The sequence below is a fragment of the Bos indicus genome, chromosome 20 (assembly GCF_029378745.1).
Source record: "Bos indicus isolate NIAB-ARS_2022 breed Sahiwal x Tharparkar chromosome 20, NIAB-ARS_B.indTharparkar_mat_pri_1.0, whole genome shotgun sequence".
NCBI lineage: Eukaryota > Metazoa > Chordata > Mammalia > Artiodactyla > Bovidae > Bos > Bos indicus.
This window is the reverse complement of record NC_091779.1, coordinates 43,552,834-43,574,113: the sequence shown is the minus strand read 5'-3', so window position 1 is coordinate 43,574,113 and position 21,280 is coordinate 43,552,834. Positions and strand designations below refer to the sequence as shown.

The window sequence follows — 21,280 nt, the reverse complement described above, 5'->3', positions numbered from 1 at the left end:
ATACAGATGACACCACCCTATGGCAGAAAGTGAAGAAGAATTAAAGAGCCTCTTGATGGAAGTGAAAGAGGAGAGTGAAAAAGTTGGCTTAAAGCTCAACATTCAGAAAACTAAGATCATGGCATCTGGTCCCATCACTTCATGGGAAATAGATGGGGAAACAGTGGAAACAGTGGCTGACTTTATTTTGGGGGGCTCCAAAATCACTGCAGATGGTGATTGCAGCCATGAGATTAAAAGACCCTTACTCCTTGGAAGGAAAGTTATGGTCAACCTAGACACATATTAAAAAGCAGATATTACTTTGCCAAGAAGGTCCATCTAGTCGAGGCTATGATTTTTCCTGTGGCCATGTATGGATGTGAGAGTTGGACTATAAAGAAAGCTGAGCACTGAAGAATTGATGCTTTTGTACTGTGCTGTTGGAGAAGACTCTTGAGAGTCCCTTGGACTGCAAGGAGATCCAACCAGTTCTTCTTAAAGGAGATCAGTCCAGGGTATTCATTGGAAGGACTGATGTTGAAGCTGAAACTCCAATATTTTGGCCACCTGATGTGAAGAGCTGACTCATTTGAAAAGACCCTGATCCTGGGAAAGATTGAGGGCAGGAGGAGAAGGGAATGACAGAGGATGAGATGGTTTGATGGCATCACTGACTTGATGGACCTGGGTTTGTGTAGACTATGGGATTTGATGATGGATACAGAGGCTGTGGTTCATGGGGTCACAAAGAGTCAGACAGGACAGAGCAAAAGAACTGAACCAAGTTAACAATGGTCACTGTCTTTTTGTTTCTAAATTTTCAGTTCAGTTCAGTTCAGTCATTCAGTCATGTCTGACTCTTTGCTACCCCATGAATCACAGCATGCCAGGCCTCCCTGTCCATCACCAACTCCCGGAGTTCACTCAGATTCACCTCCATCGAGTCAGTGATGACATCCAGCCATCTCATCCTCTGTTGTCCCCTTCTCCTCCTGCCCCAAATCCCTCCCAGCATCAGAGTCTTTTCCAATGAGTCAACTCTTCGCATGAGGTGGCCAAAGTACTGGAGTTTCAGCTTTAGCATCAGTCCTTCCAAAGAAATCCCAGGGCTGATTTCCTTCAGAATGGACTGGTTGGAGCTCCTTGCAGTCCAAGGGACTCTCAAGAGTCTTCTCCAACACCACAGTTCAAAAGCATCAATTCTTCAGCGCTCAGCTTTCTTCACAGTCCAACTCTCACATCCACACATGACCACAGGAAAAACCATAGCCTTGACTAGACGGACCTTTGTTGCCAAAGTAATGTCTCTGCTTTTGAATATGCTATCTAGGTTGGTCATAACTCTCCTTCCAAGGAGTAAGCGTCTTTCAATTTCATGGCAGCAATCACCATCTGCAGTGATTTTGGAGCCCAGAAAAATAAAGTCTGACACTGTTTCCCCATCTATTTCCCATGAAGTGATGGGACTGGATGCCATGATCTTCGTTTTCTGAATGTTGAGCTTTAAGCCAATTTTTTCACTCTCCACTTTCACTTTCATCAAGAGGCTTTTGAGTTCCTCTTCACTTTCTGCCATAAGGGTGGTGTCATCTGCATATCTGAGGTTATTGATATTTCTCCCAGCAATCTTGATTCCAGCTTGTGTTTCTTCCAGTCCAGCGTTTCTCATGATGTACTCTGCATATATGTTAAATAAGCAGGGTGACAATATACAGCCTTGACATACTCCTTTTCCTATTTGGAACCAGTCTGTTGTTCCATGTCTAGTTCTAACTGTTGCTTCCTGACCTGCATACAGATATCTCAAGAGGCAGGTCAGGTGGTCCAGTATTCCCATTTCTTTCAGAATTTGCCACAGTTTATTGTGATCCACACAGTCAAAGGCTTTGGCATAGTCAATAAAGCAGAAATAGGTGTTTTTCTAGAACTCTCTTGCTTTTTCCATGATCCAGAGGATGTTGGCAATTTGATCTCTGGTTCCTCTGCCTTTTCTAAAACCAGCTTGAACATCAGGAAGTTCACTGTTCACTATTGTTGAAGCCCGGCGTGGAGAATTTGGATATCGAGCATTACTTTACTAGCATGTGAGATGAGTGCAATTGTGCGGTAGTTTGAGCATTCTTTGGCATTGCTTTTCTTTGGGATTGGAGTGAAAACTGACATTTTCCAGTCCCGTGGCCACAGCTGAGTTTTCCAAATTTGCTGGTATATTGAGTGCAGCACTTTCACAGCATCATCTTTCAGGATTTGAAATAGCTCAACTAGAATTCCATCACCTCCACTAGCTTTGTTCGTAGTAATGCTTTCTAAGGCCCACTTGACTTCACATTCCAGGATGTCTGGCTCTAGGTCAGTGATCACACCATCATGATTATCTCGGTCATGAAGATCTTTTTTGTACAGTTCTTCTGTGTATTCTTTCCACCTCTTTTTAATCTCTTCTGCTTCTGTTAGGTCCATATCATTTCTGTCCTTTATCGAGCCCATCTTTGCATGAAATGTTCCCTTGGTATCTCTAATTTTCTTGAAGAGATCTCTAGTCTTTCCTATTCTGTTTTTTTTCTTCTATTTCTTTGCATTGATCGCTGAGGAAGGCTTTTTTATGTCTCCTGGCTATTCTTTGGAAATCTGCATTCAGATGCTTATATTTTTCCTCTTCTCCTTTGCTTTTTGCTTCTCTTCTTTCACAGCTATTTGTAAGGCCTTCCCAGACAGCCATTTTGCTTTCTAGCATTTCTTTTCCATGGAGATGGTATTGATCTCTGTCTCCTGTACAACGTCACGAACCTCAGTCCATAGTTCATTAGGCACTCTATCTATCAGATCTAGTCCTTTAAATCTATTTCTACTTCCACTGTATAATCATAAGGGATTTGATTTAGGTCATACCTGAATGGTCTAGTGGTTTTCCCTGCTTTCTTCAATGTCAGTCTGAATTTGGCAGTAAGGATTAGGATATTCATAGAACGGCATAAACTAGAGCCATATATACGAGTTTCTTTAAGAATCTACATGCTGTCAACAAATACATCTGGTGCTTAATCCCTGTTGTAGCAATAAAAGCTGCCTATTCTGCCAAAAATTTAATAGAAATTAAAGCTCAGATTTCCACTTTAAAAGAGAGAAATTTTTGAAGTATCACAGTTTATTATATCATAGGAAAGCTGTATTTGTTCAGCACCATGGAGCAAACATTTATATATTCCCAGTTACCCTGTGTCAAAATCTTGCTCCTCTTTCTTAAAGTGAAACATAAATATCTAGTACAGCTTATCTTCTAAATTACTGCAATAATGCCAAATTTTTATCTATGAGTTCCTATTCAACAAACATTTTAAGTATTTTAAGTGCATGGGTTATCTTGTTCACTCAACCAACATGTAGTTAGAAATCCCTTTACAGATAGGGAAAATGAAATATAGAAAAGAAAGATAACTTACTTAAGGTAACACATCTGGTTAGTGGTAGAGCTAACATTTAAACTCAGATAGGCCAACCTCGACGGAAAAGGCAATGGCAACCCACTCCAGTGTTCTTGCCTGGAGAATCCCAGGGACAGAGAAGCCTGGTGGGTTGCCATCTATGGGGTCACACAGAGTCGGACACGACTGATGCTAGTTAGCAGCAGCAGCAGCAGCCAAACTCGAAAGTCCCTGCTTCTAAATGAAATACTACTATACATTCCCCAACACTATATGTGCAATTGTTGTTTGGTTCTAGACCCACATTTTTAGTAAACTTCATGCATGCCTGAAGATTTAGTGGTTTCTGACTCTTTGCAAACCTATGGACTGTGGCCCTCCAGGCTCCTCTGTCCATGGGATTCTCTGGGCAAGTACACTGGAGTGTGTTGCCATGAACTCCTCCAGGGGATCTTCCCGACCCAGGGGTCTAACCCGTGTCTCTTGTGTCTCCTACATTGGATGGTGGGTTCTTTACCACTAGTATCCCTGGGAAGTATGTTAATACTTGTTCATTAACATCAAATCAAATATTTTCATATACAGTGTTAATGATAAACTTGATGAACTTAGTAGATTGTTCATAGATAAGATTTGACTGTTAAAATTCCTAAATTGGTGTGTCCGTCTTAACTGATTTAACGCAACTGATTAAAGCAGCTTTTCTTTTCCTCTCTTACAGATACTATTGCGTGATTTATTGCTAAGCACAGGTTTTTAGTGTGAAAAGTTTTCTAATATATTTGATGAATTGGGCCTAGGAAAAAACATCTCCCTTAAACAACCATTTTTTGAATCAACTGAGTATGATATAAGGTTCAGAGAGAAGTACTGTCTCCATTGGGACCACATATCTCTTTGATTTGAGCAGTCTTCCTGGCTACCCCAGCCAGTTTACTCTCAGGATGAATTATGGGGTGGAAAAGCTTGTATCCAGAGACATAAGCAGTATGCGAGAGAAGGAAAAACAAACTCATTTTAAGCCAAAATGATCCCCATTATTTTGGTTCATTGTTGAATGAGAAAGAACATGATGTTACCCCCCCAGTATAGCATTAATTATAATGTGGGGTCATCAGAGGTAGAATACAATTTTAGATTTATACTTATGAGAAGTATAAATTTTTTTTTTTTTTTTTTACTATAAGGTCCAATTTATTTTTAAAACTGAAAATGGCTGTCTTCGGTTTTCTGTTGAATGAGCACCTCCTGGGTGCTGGGGCTTGGCTGGGCTTGTCACGTGGATCATTTCAAGGAGTTCTCATGAGTGAGCTGGGTAAGGAGCAGGTCAAGATACAGAATCACCAAGGCTCCTGGGGGTGAGTGGCCAGCCCACGGAGAAGCTACTGTCCACTTTCCATAACAGTTAGTAATACAGACACTACTAGAACTCAGTATATGAACACCAAATCTGCAGTTCTGGACTATCTGCCTAATTTTCTTCAGCCTTGAACTCTGTCAAACTGATGTTCCCTATGACAATGTTTAAACTTGATAATTGGTAAAATGTTTTTGTTTCAAATGAATTCAGTATTTTCCCTAAAATATGTTATTCTGAAACACTGAGGGTAAAATAAAAACAAAACAAACAAAAAGCATATAAAATAAAATTATTTGATTTGTGAGTTTTAATTCTCATGTCCTGGCACTTAACATTTAATCAAAAGATGATTCTTTTAAAATATATATCTGATCATGGCATTTTTCTTCTAAAGACTGCAATAGTTGCTCATTACACTTAGGAAAGAATAAAACCAAGATCTTTACCAAGATGCAAGGGAGAAAATTGGAATTATTCAAAGTGCTTTATTTATCTCACTGACTGTGACACACTATTTGGTAATACCAGACAGTAGGACATTCTGAAATTCAAAGACAATGCCACACAATGAAGAACTACCCTGCTTGTTCCAGTACTTTTTATTGTCTGGCTCAGACCCAAACACCACTTTAGATGTAAATTACTTTTCCATTACAGAGAAGACAAAACTTATGCAAATCAGGTGAAGTTAGGTCTGAGCTTTCTTCAGTTTTGCAAAGCACTGTTCACTTTTTGAGCAATCACATAGCCATAACCTAAAGTGTCTGTAGTGCTGAGTTGCCAATTCAGACTACAAGTATGGCTACAAGAGTCACAGTAACTCTGCATATGAAGGCAAGCATCCAGCAGCTTTGTTGGGTCTTAAAGTCCAGTTGTGCCTGTGTACTGAAATGCACTTTTATAAGTTATTTTAGTTGTATTTTTTTCTTCATATTACCCTGTAAGGATGGTACATTAGCTTTAAAAGCATTATATATGCATAGGTTAGGCTTCCTCAGTGGCTCGGATGGTAACGAATCTGCCTGCAATGCCGGAGACCTGGGTTAGATCCCAGGGTTGGGAAGATCCCCTGGAGGAGGGCATGGCAACCCACTCCAGTATTCTTGCCTGGAGAATCCCCATGGAGAGAGGAGCCTGGCGGGCTACAGTCCATGGGGTCGCAAATGGCTGGACACGACTGAGTGACAAAGCACAGCGGCACAGCATATGGTTAAACAAACTATGATTTTCATTTAAAGATAGCAAAAACTATTTGCTATTGTTGTTCAGGTGAGTCCTACAAAAGGTCGAGTCCTTTTCCTCTACCCTCCTATTTTTTCTGGCTGGGGCCCTGTGAATTAAACTGACAAAAGACAAATTAATAAGAGAAAAGACAAACGGAGCATATTATCCTGTATAGTGTGCATACATGCAGGAGAAACTCAGTGATGAGTAACTCAAAGGAATGGTTAGAAATTTAGTTTATTTAGAATGTTAATAATAAATGTGTAGAGAAGAGACAAGACAAAAGGAAAGATTTTAGGCTTCCAAGGTGATAAACTGTGGGAAGGCAAACATATGGGAGAAACTAATGCAGTAGTATTTGTACTGGTCCATTTCAGTGCCAACTCTTTCTGTTCATCATGGTCTTGCAACTTTATAGGAGAGGGGATGTATATGGCAGTCATCATAACTCAAGAGTTTAATCAGATAAGGGAAGCTCTAGGAAGACTTCTTTCCTACTGGTTGAACTTCAAATGCCTTCAGCTCAAAATAACAGGCATATTTGGGGGTGTCATATTTCAATTCCCTATTATAAATATGAATGTGGCTTCCTGGTGGCTCAGACAGTAAAGAATCTGTTTGCCAATGCAGGAGGCCCGGGTTCAACTCCTGGGCCAGAAAGATCCCCTAGAGATGAAATGGCAACCCACTCCAGTATTCTTGCCTCGGAAAAGGCATGGACAGAGGAGCCTATCCATGGGATTTCAAAGAATTGGATGCTACTTCATAACTAAACAACAACTATATATATATATATATATATATATATATATATATATATATAAACACACAGACACACATTTGTCAAACACACAGACACACATTTGTCAAAAGTAAAAGTGCTCAATTCAATGCACCCAAGCAGCACTGCCTCATACCTCTCCACATGGCTGACATTACATCTTAACCTGCCATCATCTTCATAGTTACTCAGTTCCAGTTGTATTATTCTCCTTGTATTTTCTGAATACTTTCCTAAACATCCTCCTACCTTTGCAAGCTTTGCACTTGCTCTTTCCTCTCTCTACCTGGAATGTTGACCCCTCAAACATTACATAGCTCTCCTCTCCCTTTCATCAAGGTTTTGTTTAAAAGCCACTTCATCTGAGAGGGCTGCTTTATCAGCTCTAATGAACAATAGCAACTCTCATCATTACTTATTGTCCTCTCTGCTTCCTATAGCCCCATAGCATTTATTACCAGTCTACAGAGTGACGTGTAATGGTATCAACATCTTGGATATTTTTTTGTCTCTTCTCATTAAACATAAATTTCTTGAAACCTATAGATTTAATGTATCTACATTGATATATGTAGGTGCTGTGCTTAGTTTCTCAATCGGGTCCAACTCTTTGCAACCCCACTGACTATAGCCCACCAGGCTCCTCTGTTCATGGGATTCTCCAGGCAAGAATACTGGAGTGGGTTGCCATTTCCTTCTCCAGGAGACCTTCTGGACCCCTGAATGCGGGTCTCCTGCATTGCAGGCAGATTCTTTATTGAGACACCAGGGAAACCCATATACATGCATACAACACACATATTCAAGTTTTCTCTTTTCTAAAGACATGATGCAAAAGAAGTGTGAAAGAGAATAGTGACGAGGAGTGTCTGGGATTAACATTTCCCAAATGTTTTACTTTTAGGGGCAAAATAGGTTTACACCTTAGTATAAAGGATGCAGAACTACTATAAATGGGACTAAAAATATCATTTGAGTGAATGCACAATCAGCAAAGTATTTGAAGCACAAATACAAGGACAGGGAAGCACCTTTGGTAAAGATGCTGATAGAGACCTTTTAATGGGACTATAGAAAAACAAGGTGACATTGGTTTTATTGAAAGGAAACATTAGCTTCTAGTATTTTTTAACATGCAGACAGGATTTAGAGGCAAGAGTCTATTGTACCTCTTTATACTGAATGACTGTTGAGAAATAAGTACTTTCTTGAAATGATATTGAAAAGCAGTGTTAGCGTTTGTGAAGACTATGTGAAAAAGATAATAGGGAGAAGGGTATAATTCTTTATCTAAAGTGAAGAACCTGGGAACTGACTATCAAAGATAGTATATACCCAAAAGTCAGAAATCAATGGCTTATTTTAACATGCTGTAAGCCATACATTTTAATGGATATGCACCATGCTATTTTTTTTTTTTTTCTCTCAGTCAACACTGGCTGAAGGAGGACTTATATTTAAGTACAGAAAACTCAATAGTATACACATGGCCCAGTTTGGTGGGCAGTTCTTTGTCCTTTGCCATTTCAGACCCAGGACACTGCCTCCCCTAGTGATGGGGAACCTCTCGTATCTGTCCGTACAATTGGTCCTGATATTGTAGCTTCCAGCTGCTTAGCCAGAATTAACTTGTATGAAGGTGATGGTAGTATTAATCTTGCTGTGGACTATATGCCCCAGCCTAGGCTTCACCTTGATAATGCAGTAGGAAACCCCCACTTTAAGACACAGGCAGAGAGGCAGACAACCAGCCCAGTAGGGTCCACATTTGTGCAATAACTACCAGTGAGCTTTCTTGTTCTCTACCAAGGTGGGGACAGTCTGAAATCCTGCTTGAAGGACATATGGCCTCTTAGTGGGGACATCCCTTTGCCCACAGCTTTTTTCTCTAGCACGGCTAACAATCTCTTGCTTTGTCTCTGGACTCTACTTGATGGCCAGCTTAAGCGGCTGTGTAGCCGTTCAGCTCTCCAAGGCCTGGTTAAACGAGTGAACTGGTTCACTGCAGGAGGCACTTTCCACTGCTTACGGAGGATAGCGTTTTGTCACTCCACCTCAGTGCATCTTGGCCATTTCACAAATCAGTGAAGTGCCTTTTTAAGCTGGATGTCCGTTCCAGTGACAGAAATCTTGCGCCTTTCCTCAAACAGGTGGTTTACCACCTTCTTGGCTTCCTGATTCTTCACGACAGCAGGGACTAGGGCTACCTTCACAACAACTCTTATCAAGTAAATGCCATGATTTTCCACTGCTAACAGGAGGAAAATAACATATGATCACATAACTGATATGTAACAAGGCCAGGATTTGGGCACAATTTGACAGTCACCAGAGCCTATCATTTTTATTGTACAATATAAATAATGTTTAGTAAAATTTTAAACAATCGATTCTTTAACATTCCATGAAAAGAAATGAGAATATTCAATGTTCTTTGTGAGACATTGTGCCTAATATTCATAACACATGCTACTATCATGAAGGAAAATCTCTAGCTATTCATGGTTATCTGAAAACTTCAAAAAACTCAAACCAATGGTCCAGTTTATAAAAAGAAAGAAAAAAGAGGGCTAGAGGGAGGAAGGACAGAAGCCAAATCAATGTATAGCTTTTAGTCAGGAAAAATCTTATTCTTTTTGATTAGATTAAAATATCCCTACCCTCAAAAGTTTTCTATCACCAATATATCATTTTTCCTTTGTTCCCTTGTGTTTTCATAATATTTTGTTCATATTACTACAGTGATATACAAATTCTTACCCAACTTATAGAATAAACTGTGCTATTTACAACAGATCAGATAAGAGCTTTTTTATGCAGAAAGTGTCATGGATTTATGATTAACTTAACTGAGTTGCTGATCACTTGCTTGATGCAATATTTCAGGATGTTACTAAACTAACAACTTGGCAATATGATTGAAAAAATATTTATAGAATGGAAAACTATCTTACTGTCACAACAATTGGATAATATGATAAAGATAATTCCAAGTATCAAAAGCATATAATATGTTGTTTTGCTTACATGCTGCAGTTATATATTCATAAAATGATTATATCACAACAAAATAAAAATACTGTTTGTAAGCCAACTGGTAACCAATCTATATTCCTCATTCTTTTTTAGCCCTAAATAAATCTAATGACATGGAAACAAATTTGTAAGTATATTGTTATATTTACACAAATGTAATAACTGTTATTTCAGTGTGAAAAGGCTGCTTGAGAATAGAAATCTTAAATATGTTATTTTGTAAATAGCAATACCAACATAGCAGAGCTCATTAACAACTGATGCTGACATATAACACAAAAAGTTGTTCAACTGTTGGTAGCTGCTGATAAATTATGATATTGATATACCTTCAAAATATGTGCATTTCTTTCATGAGACCTATTGTAAGGCCCTCTGCTATATCTGTTGTAGGAAAGATGCTAAATTTAGTGGGTGTGCAAAGAAAGCAGAAATGTAGATGAAAATCCAGATGATTTTGTTTTCGTGATAAAAATGAAGCATGAAGTACTAACTGCCTAAGTACTTGGGTGATTCTGTAAAACATCAAATTGAAAAAATATAGAAGAAATTTAAAAGAAACATCTGAAAGTGACAGCATTAGATCTGTTTGGAAACGTATTCAGCAGGCTTCCTCTGCAAGTGATGTATAAAGTTTCGACTTGTCAGATTGCTTAAATGAAACTGCATCTCACCATGGAAGATATCTCCAAATCCTTAAATTAAAGAGAAGACAATTTCAGACACTCATCATTAAGGAGGTAATAAAGAAACACACACTCACACACACACACACACATACACACTCTTACTTCTCCCTGACCTTAGCTGAAAATGAGCACTAAATAATACTTCAAAAGTGCATTACACCATCTCCAACAAGAATCTGGCAGGTGACAGTGAGGAAACTGTTGTTCTTTGCTATAATATTAAGTTTTCAACTTAACTGTTAAAATGTTTAAAAGTTAAGTTGCGATATAACAAATGTTTGCTGAGATTTCATATATATTCTTAGAAACAGAATTTTCGTGGGATAGTGATATTTTTCCCTCACTCCAAGCTTTGATCAAGATACAGGATTTGGATAATAAACCCAAAAGAAATAGAGGAAATAAAAATAATATCAAATGCAACCTTGTCAAAGAACACAGCCACTTACTTTGACAGTATTAGAGAACAGAATTAGCTTTTTACGGAAAGTTTTACATTTTCTTATGTAACCTGGAGGTTGAACAACTCCTTTTGCCATATCCAAAATGCAAATTTCCTTTTATCACCCACTGCTCCTTTAAAATATACTCAGTGTGGTAACTGTCAGGATTTTCCTGCCCACTCAGATAAAATTTGTTCTAAGGATACTTCACACTGTTTTTCACAGACACAATTCAGTAAGTAATCATAATGTTGAGTCCAAGATATCCATCACCACTCAGAATTTCTATTTAATAGCATATGTTTTATGACTTAATTATATTAACACCAGCCTATTTCAGGTCAGATGCCTCTAAGATTAAAAATGGGGAGTTGACTTTTCTATTTGTTTACTGAAACCTCTCTCATAGACAGTTCTTTCCCTGCCCCTTTTCTAGATAAAAACAGTTCTTTAACCACCATTCAGCTCTAAGGTCCTGATATATTTTGCAAGAGTTTCCTTTTCTTTTTCTTCTGACATTTGCTGCAGTCCAGTTCTCTCTCTCCTACCTTTTTCTTGACTTCTGTTCTCCATAGCCCTTTGCCATTCTTCCCTGAGCTGTGACTATGCACATTCAGTTCCTTGCTGCTTTGTTCCCTCCGTGACTCCAGGTGGCGCTCTTGGACAGGATGACTTGCTCTCCGCTCAGTTCACATCAGGTAGGAGAGAACCCTACAGGCCTTCATCCATTGTTAGGACTTATCCAGGGAGTGTACGTAGGTCGACCCTAAAATAGCATCACTATCCAAAGAGTTATTAAGGCCTTTTTCTTTTGCAAGAGTCCCACAGTGAGAGTCAGATCCTGGTCCACCCTGCCTCCCAAATGCAGGAGTAGTGTATCAGACTTTCTGTAGATCCCCGTGACAGCCTGTACCCTACATGGATGTTTAAGCAGAGAGAAGGAGAAGAGGCAGAAAGGAATATCACATCCTACCTGGAGGAGGGGATTTGAAAAATAGCACCCTCACATTTATATACAAAAATATATTTTCCTTTCACTATCTTCTTCCCTAAAACCCTCTCTTTTTCTCTCATTTCTTATATACTTAAGATGAGAAGATTCAAGACACTAAGAACACATATTTTAATTATTTTAAACTTTCTTTGTAGATGCTTCACATGCTGATTCATCTTTGGAATGTCATTCTATTGCACATTAGTCAAATTTAAGCTGTTCTACTTAAAAAACCTTTATCATACAATAATGAAATGACACTAGCTTCAGAAGGTACCTTGGATCATCATTAAACCTAGATGCACTTATAAAAAGCATTTGAGGAAGAAAACAGCAGGAGATTAAAGGAAGTATGAAAGAATCAGGCCATAGACCAGAAGAGACAATCAGTTTCTGACACTTAGGATCCTGGAATACATCTTCTGTTGAAAGAGAGTGATGCTGAAGACATAAAATAGATTCCTGAAGAGTTTGTTCACTTATTTGTTCCTTTGTTCACTCATCCAACAGTTCATAAAAATAGACATTAATATCTTGAATGTAACAAGCTAAATGCAGTGAACTGGAATGCTGTTTAGGAATATCAAACAGTCATATTTTACAGAACTAATTATAATATCTTTCCAATAAGAAGTTCACATGTCTTCCAAATTTTTGTAGAAAAATCTCTTAAAAGTGACGTTACATGATGTTCAATGTAGGAACATGAACATGTTTTCCTTCTTCCCTACTACCTAATACTATTGGTTTAATTTGCTTTTGGTATGTTACAGTTGGGTTTGAACTTTGCATTTTTACTGTATTAATTATGAGTCCCTTGGACTTTCAAATGAGAATTCAAGTCAACAGTAATATACCAATCTTAAAAATTAACTGAGCTTTTGCAGATTTAATCTGGTGATCTCAACCATATAAATTAGTCATACTTTTAATTTAAAAAAGCTGTGTTTCAGTGATGACAAATTATGTAGTCATAAAGTTAACTAAATATACTCAAACATGAAATTAGCAAGGAACTATTATATCATTTATAAAATTACAACACTAAAAATTACTAATTAAATTTATTACACTAAATACTGAGGAATTAGATAATAACTGCAATGCAGCAGATAATGTTTTGCTGAAACTAAATCACTTCTTAAAATACAAAAAGAGTTTTGTCACACAGTTAAGGACATTTTGAGTTCTGTATACTTACTTTAGTTTCAGGTATGTGATGATTCCATTCTGGAATCAACTTTGGTTTTACTATTCAAACTACTCTAAAGTAAGTATACCACAAGGTCCCATGGCCTTGGCTTAGCAAGAATATTTCATTTTTCCCTCAACCTCCATTGTTTTCTCATTAACCTGAAACCATTAAATAGTAAAATGATTTGTTGACTCACAAATCATAAAGTAAATCCATTTACTCAATTAAGTCTGATTGTTGCCATCATAGTTGTAAGTAACCATACAGCTCTAAGGTAACTACTGAAATACTGCAGAATACACTATATTGTTTAAATTTAAAATTGAAGCAAATGCATACACAAACTTTTCTCAGGGTTACTGCCAAAAAGAAGGAGGACAGAGAGGAGAAGAAGTGGAAGATGGAGAAAGGAGAGAAATTTTCAGGACATCGGGATATATGGCTCCCTGGGAAATATCAATTTAGACCTTGTGTTAACATGTAATCTAAAGTACAAAGTTTAAAGTTATTTTATAAAACAGTACTTAAAATTTTATATTAGCTTATATAATTCCTTTTGGAAGTTTTCTTCAGTATTTTAAAATATTATATATATGTATGTGTGTGTGTATCAGATCAGATCAGATCAGTCGCTCAGTCATGTCCAACTCTTTGCGACCCCATGAATTGCAGCACGCCAGGCCTCCCTGTCCATCACCAACTCCTGGAGTTCACTCAGACTCATGTCCATCGAGTCAGTGATGCCATCCAGCCATCTCATCCTCTGTCGTCCCCTTCTCCTCCTGCCCCCAATCCCTCCCAGCATCAGAGTCTGTTCCAATGAGTCAACTCTTCCCATGAGGTGGCCTAAGTACTGGAGTTTCAGCTTTAGCATCATTCCTTCCAAAGAAATCCCAGGGCTGATCTCCTTCAGAATGGACTGGTTGGATCTCCTTGCAGTCCAAGGGACTCTCAAGAGTCTTCTCCAACACCACAGTTCAAAAGCATTAATTCTTTGGTGCTCAGCCTTCTTCACAGTCCAACTCTCACATCCATACATGACCACAGGAAAAACCATAGCCTTGACTAGATGGACCTTTGTTGGCAAAGTAATGTCTCTGCTTTTGAATATGCTATCTAGGTTGGTCATAACTTTCCTTCCAAGGAGTAAGCGTCTTTTAATTTCATGGCTGCAGTCACCATCTGTAGTGATTTTGGAGCCCAGAAAAATAGTCTGACACTGTTTCCCCATCTATTTCCCATGAAGTGATGGGACTGGATGCCATGATCTTCGTTTTCTGAATGTTGAGTTCTAAGCCAACTTTTTCACTCTCCGCTTTCACTTTCATCAAGAGGCTTTTGAGTTCCTCTTCACTTTCTGCCATAAGGGTGGTGTCATCTGCATATCTGATGTTATTGATATTTCTCCCAGCAATCTTGATTCCAGCTTGTGTTTCTTCCAGTCCAGCGTTTCTCATGATGTACTCTGCATATAAGTTAAATAAACAGGTTGACAATATACAGCCTATACATATATATATATATATATATATATATATATATATATATATATATATATATATAATGACTTGAGAGTCCCTTGGACTGCAAAGAAATCAAACCAGTGAATCCTAAAGGAAATCAATCTTAAATATTAATTGGAAGGACTGTGGCTGAAGCTGAAGCTCCAATACTTTGGCCACTTGATGCGAGGAGCTGACTCATTGGAAAAGACCTTGATGCTGGGAAAGATAGAGGGCAGGAAGAGAAGGGGATGGCAGAGAATGAAATAGTTGAATGGCATCCTCCACTCAATGGACATGAGTTTGAGCCAACTCCTGGAGATGGTGAAGGACAGGGAAGGCTGGCATGCTGCAGTTCATGAAGTCGTAAAAATTAAGACACAACTAAGTGACTGAACAACAACAAATATATATATATACAAAATATGTGTGGCATGCATATAAATTTTGAAGCAATACAGAGTACTTGAGAACCTACTGGCCATTTAAGAATTGCAACCTTACTCTAAGGAATTCTGTCACTCTCCACCCAACACTTCCTTCATTCAGGATTTCAAATCCCTAATGGTCCCCTTCCCAGAAAAGAGGTAATAACATCCTGGATTTTAGACTTATCATCCTTGGCCTTTTTATACTTTATCACATGTTTACATTGGAACAATATATTGTTTCATTTCACTTATTTATTTTTTAAAAATAATGTACTCCATATAGTTCTTTCTGTTTTTTCTCCCTTATTTATTGTTGCTGGCTCAGTTTAATAATTCTAAAATTTTTCTTCATATAGTTTAATCAATTGTTAGTTATTGCTTAAATGTCAGCATTCAAGTCCATGAAAGTCTAAATTTTGTGTGACTTTTTTGCTCCCACAGATTCTCATTCATGGTGAGTGAGTGAGAGAATGTGTATGTGTGTGTGAGAGTAACAGAGAAAGAGAAAGAGAGAGAGAGATGTGACTGTGGAAATCTGGGGCCTAAATCAATCATGCTTTCCCTTAGAAAGAACTTTCATTTCCTTCTGGTGGGATCAAGGGTGTGCTATTGACATGGGACCCATCCCATGACAATGGTCTTATCTCCTGCTGGTATGGAAATCTAATTAATCTCTCCACCCCCACAGAAAGGGGTTTTCCCAGGTGGCTCAGTGGTAAAGAATCTACCAGCCAAGCAGGAAATGCCTCCCAAGCAGGAGATGTGGGTTAGATCCCTGAGTCAGGAATATTCCTTGCAGAAGGGAATGGCAATCCACTCCAGTATTCTTGCCTGGAGAACCCCAGGGACAGAGGAGCCTAGTGGGCTGCCATCTATGGGGTCGCACAGAGTTGGACACAACTGAAGCGACTTAGCAGCAGCAGCAGCAGAATCTTGGTGGGCTACAGTACCTGGACTTGCAAAGAGTCAGACATGACATAGCAACTAAAGAGAGCCCCACAGAGAACCCTACCATCCCCAAAAGCTTAGTACTATTTTTGACCACTGAAAGTCTTCTATAGTGTGGTGTAAAACCCCCAAATCTATAACATTTATAGTTTAGCAGAATTTAGTTCTTTCATAGTAAGTGCCCAATGATATCTTGTCAGGAAGACACAGTTCATATACTTGTGATACTTGTGTAGAAGTAGGTACTATAAATGGTCTGATTATAAATTCAGAGTATGTCTGAGTTTATATTATAAATATCACAAATTCAGATTATATCTGATTGTTTTTATCATATATATGTAATACTGGAAAATCTTTTCTCTGTTTTTAGAAATCAAGAACTTTCATATAAGCAAATAATAGAGAATAAAGAATCATGGGATTTAAATGAATTGATTGTTCACACTTAGCAATATTTATCCAAAAATCCATTACAAAAGTATATATCAATCAAGTATTAATCAATTTAATATAATAATATATAGTCATACTATTGAGCTTCTCTATAGACAACCTTTGCATGTGTTTGCTGGAGTGGAATTCAAAGAGCTTCCTGTTCTAGTTTTCATGTACTTTTGTCTATTCATATAATTTGCATAGAAAGAGATCATCAGCCTCGCATTGGTAGTATTGCATGAGTTTGAATTAATAATATACAATGTATACATTAGCATATTAAAATACTAAAAAAGCATTAGCTTACATTGGAAGATTCCAGTTACTAAAATTATGATATTTTCTACTCAACTTCCTCTCCTCTACTTCTTATATTCAAGGTACTTCAAATGTAGTCATCAAGAGTAGAACTGTTTTGATATGACAATATGGACATCTAAGCTAAGTTTGGCCGATCTAATTTCTCAGCATAAGAATGTATAATTAAGACAAACCTTATATGGACTGGGCATGAAATGAAGAGCCATTGATCATGAGAGTTATGTGGTTGCCAGTTTCTATTGACCATGAAGATAAGGGAACAGAAAATATTAGTCTAGCAAGAAGAAAGACTAAAGCAGCAGAAGAAAAAGACAAGAAGTGAAAGGTGGAAATGTGATTCCTAGTGCTTATTACTGCATGGCTCCAAATGTCTTTATTAAGACCTCCTATGTTTGTAAGGGTGCTTGCTCCTTGGAAGGAAAGCTATGACAAACCTAGACAGTGTATTAAAAAGTAGACACATCACTTTGCTGACAAAGGTCTGTATAGTCAAAGCTATGGTTTTTCCAGAAGTCATGTATGGATGTGAGAGTTCAATCCTAAAAAAGGCTGAGAGTCAAAGAACTGATGCTTTCAAACTGCAGTGCTGGAGAAGACTCTTGTGAGTCCCTTGGACAGCAAGATCAAACCCTCAATACTAAAGGAAATCAATCCTGAATATTCATTGGAAGATCTGATGCTGAAGCTGAAGTTCCGGTACTTTGGCCACCTGATGGGAGGAACCAACTCACTGGAAAAGACTTTGATGATGGAAAAGATTGAAGGCAAAACGAGAAAGCGGTGACAGAGGATGAGATGGTTAGATAATATCACTGACTCAATGGATATGAATCTGAGCGACCTCCAGGAGATAGTGGAGGATAGAGGAATCTGGTGTTCTATAATTCATGGGGTCACAAAGATTCAGGTATGACTCAACAACAGAACAATAACAAGATTTGTGTTCCATGAGATGCTATTATGCTAGTGTGTGTGTATATATATATATATATACACACACATACATACATACACACACACACATTCTCTTGCCTCTTCTTTCTTGAATTTATTCTGTTGTTTGCAACCAAAAAGCCAAATTAATTTCAATCTAAGCTGTGGATAAAAGCACAAAAAAGAAAATTTCTTTGTTAGCAAGATTATTATGCTTACCAGATCCACTACATGACTCTGACAACTTATTTCACCTGTCTTGCATAAAATGCAAGTGTAGTATTCCTACTGTTTGTGACAACTTAGTGAATCAGTACCTAAACAATGTTTAAAATAGTGCCTTCACATGGTAAGAATTGTATGTGTTGACCCTTACTAATGTCCCCATTTTGTAAGAATTTTAAGTTTATCAATTCCATGTTATATGCCACATTTTAGTGCAGCAGGGAGCAACAATCCAGCATGAGGTTGGTTAACAGTGTTTCTTTAAGGGAGGGAAGAGAGGTAAAAGAGAAAAATTAATTACTCATAAGTCAGTGCTTTATCTGATAGATGAAAAAGTATTTTTTTTAAATTAACAGTAAACCTTTAAAAAAAAAAAAAAAAAAAGGTGTGCTATATTTTAGGTCATTGTTTCTAATATGTACCATGTTGTCATTCTGGAAAGAAACCAAATAGCTCTGAATAGTTACAATAACGCAAAGTAGCAATCCTTAAACATATCATAGTTTCTCTTTGGGGTTTCATGTTCAACATAAAGACACTTGGTGGAGGAAGGGGAGCCCGACCCCGAGTTCGAGGCCATCCTGGACACTGTGGATCCTAACAGGGATGGCCACATCTCCCTGAAAGAGTACATGGCCTTTATGATCAGCCGTGAGACTGAGAACGTCAAGTCCAGCAAGGAGATTGAGAGCACCTTCCGGGCCCTGAGCTCTGAAGGGAAGCCTTATGTGACCAAGGAGGAGCTGTACCAGAACCTGACTCGGGAACAAGCCGACTACTGCGTCTCCCACATGAAGCCCTACGTGGACCGCAAGGGCCGCGAACTCCCCACTGCTTTTGACTACGTCGAGTTCACCCGCTCGCTTTTCGTGAACTGATCCTCTGCTCCTAGGTTAGCCTAGCCCACGCTGCTTGCCCTACCGTCGCCTTGCTGCATGTCAACTCCTCTCTGTGCTCTTAAGAAAAATACTCCAGACAGTGTTGCTTTCCAGTGTAACCTTAACTTGCTTAGCTTGGTTTAAGATTTAGTAGAAAACAGTGCTTTAGTAACCGGCTTTAGGTCCAGTGGCCATTGCCATGTTGCTGTGGGGACCCAATTTCTGTCTCAAGGCCAGCTGCCCCATTCCGACTCCAGAAAAATCTGAGCAGCCAGCTAGTTCCCCTCTTGTTCGCCCTCCCTCAATTTTGTTTTCATGTAAAAGACAAATAAATGACTTGACTCCCCCCCAAAAATAAAAAAAATAAATAAAAAGACACTTGAAAATTCACCGTTAATGAAACATAGAGTCATGGTCACAGTAATCTCCTGTCTGCAGTGAAGTACTTTCTTTAGTTTTTTTTTTTAGCCTTCTCTCGAAGAATTGGTGTATTCAGCTTTAAATAATAAACTAAACTGGTCTCTTTTGTGTCAGAACATGGGCCAGGTGGCCAGAAAGATAGCAGGACAACTTTAGGAAGGAATTTCCTGTTCCTTCACACCTCATGAACTAATTCTTTCATTCCTCTTCAAATGCTAGCAAGCAAAGCAAGAATGTTCTTGTGAGAGGATGGAAGGAAAAGGCACATTTTAATTCAATAGGGCAAACACATACATGAATACAGGCATATATTTCTAAAACTAAACCCATATGTTATCTCCATTTTTCCCCTTTCTTCAAAAGGCTGAATTATATGTATAACTATATATATATATATGTATAATTTAAATATGTAAATTTGTATCTATATATATACATTATATATAGCATTTCGAACAATGGATCTAGGGACTCTATCTCTAAGCTGTAAAGCAGAAAATAGAAAATTTTAGGATATTGATCACAATTTGAGTAAAATGTAAAACTACTGTGAAAACTATCAAAGTATATAAAATAGATTCATGTGGTATGTTAAGCTAACGTTTTGGGTTTTTTTTTCTGCAAAGGAAGTAGCTTGGGATTTTATAAAATTGGCATCAATGGCTGTATGCAGTCATGTCTGTAGACTGGTTGTTACACTCATATCATTTCTTTCACAGAGGCTCAGGAAATCTTCTTCTTCTGCCAAGTACACTGTCTGAAATTGAAGTGTTGTCTGTGGTCCTAGGTGCTCGGTTTGCACCCAGTCTGCTCGGACTTTGAGACAGCAAGGAGAGCCCCCCTCAGAAGATGGCACCACACTGACTTTCTACTGCTGTTGAAACAAACACTGCAAAGAGTGACTTAAGACGTTTGATATTTCACATCTCTGTAGAAGCCTGTCTGACACAGGCTTCCTCTGGCAACTTCAAGGGCTTAGCAGGACTGAGTTCTTTTCCAGAAAGTCTAGGGGAGAATTTGTTTCTTTTTCACTTCTAGCTTCTTGAGGCTTCCTTTAAGCCTTTCCAAATTCAAAGGGCAGACTTAATCCTTCTCAGACTGCATTATTTTAACTTTCCATTCTGCATTTCGATTCCACTTTTTTGGTGGTAACACTGGGTCCATCCCAATAATATAGAATAATCTTACATTAACGTCAGCTGCGCAAAAAATTTATTTCCACAAGTAACTTTAGTTACCCGTTGCCATGTAACAGAACATATGCACAGGTTCCTGGGATCAGGATGTGGATACCCTGCTGCTGCTGCTGCTGCTGCTGCTGCTGCTGCTAACTCGCTTCATTCGTGTCCGACTCTGTCCCTGGGATTCTCTGGGCAAGAATACTGGAGTGGGTTGCCATTTCCTTCTCCAATGCATGAAAGTGAAAAGTGAAAGTGAAGTCGCTCAGTCATGTCCGACTCTTAGCTACCCCATGGATTATGGCCTACCAAGCTCCTCTGTCCATAGGATTCTCGAGGCAAGAGTACCGGAGTGGGTTGCCATTGCCTTCTCCAGTGGATACCCTAAGGGGTGAGGAAATGCATGATCCTGCCTTCCGCAGGGACAATATGGACTTTCTCCACTATTACGTTCAATCAATGCTAATTTTCATAAAAAAGATCATCAATTTCATAACTTGATGTCTGCATTTGATAAAAATTTTAAAATATGTATATAAAATAGAACCATTATTTGACATTCATGTAAGAGACCAGTTATTATCAATAAGAAGACAGAATAATCATTGGAGAAACTATCTGTTTAATTTCAAAGTGAAATTAGTGACAAACTGTGGATGCAATTTACACTATTATTGAAAATCAAACTAATGAATGTCATATGGAGTATTCATTATTCCTTTCATGAACTCGGTTTGGCAATTTTATAAACAACTAAGCAAACTGTCAATATGACCACATGATAAAACCAACTAGGGTAGTTAAAAGAACCACAGATAAAGTAACTTGAAGGGGAATTAAGAACATGAAATACAATGTTGAATAGAACAAACAAAGCAAA

General features: G+C 38.2%; 1 pseudogene; it reads right to left on the bottom strand.

The window, feature by feature from the left end:
• Positions 1-8,383: 8,383 nt before the first annotated feature.
• Positions 8,384-11,510, bottom strand: LOC109574714 (large ribosomal subunit protein eL8 pseudogene; annotated as a pseudogene).
• Positions 11,511-21,280: the final 9,770 nt, after the last annotated feature.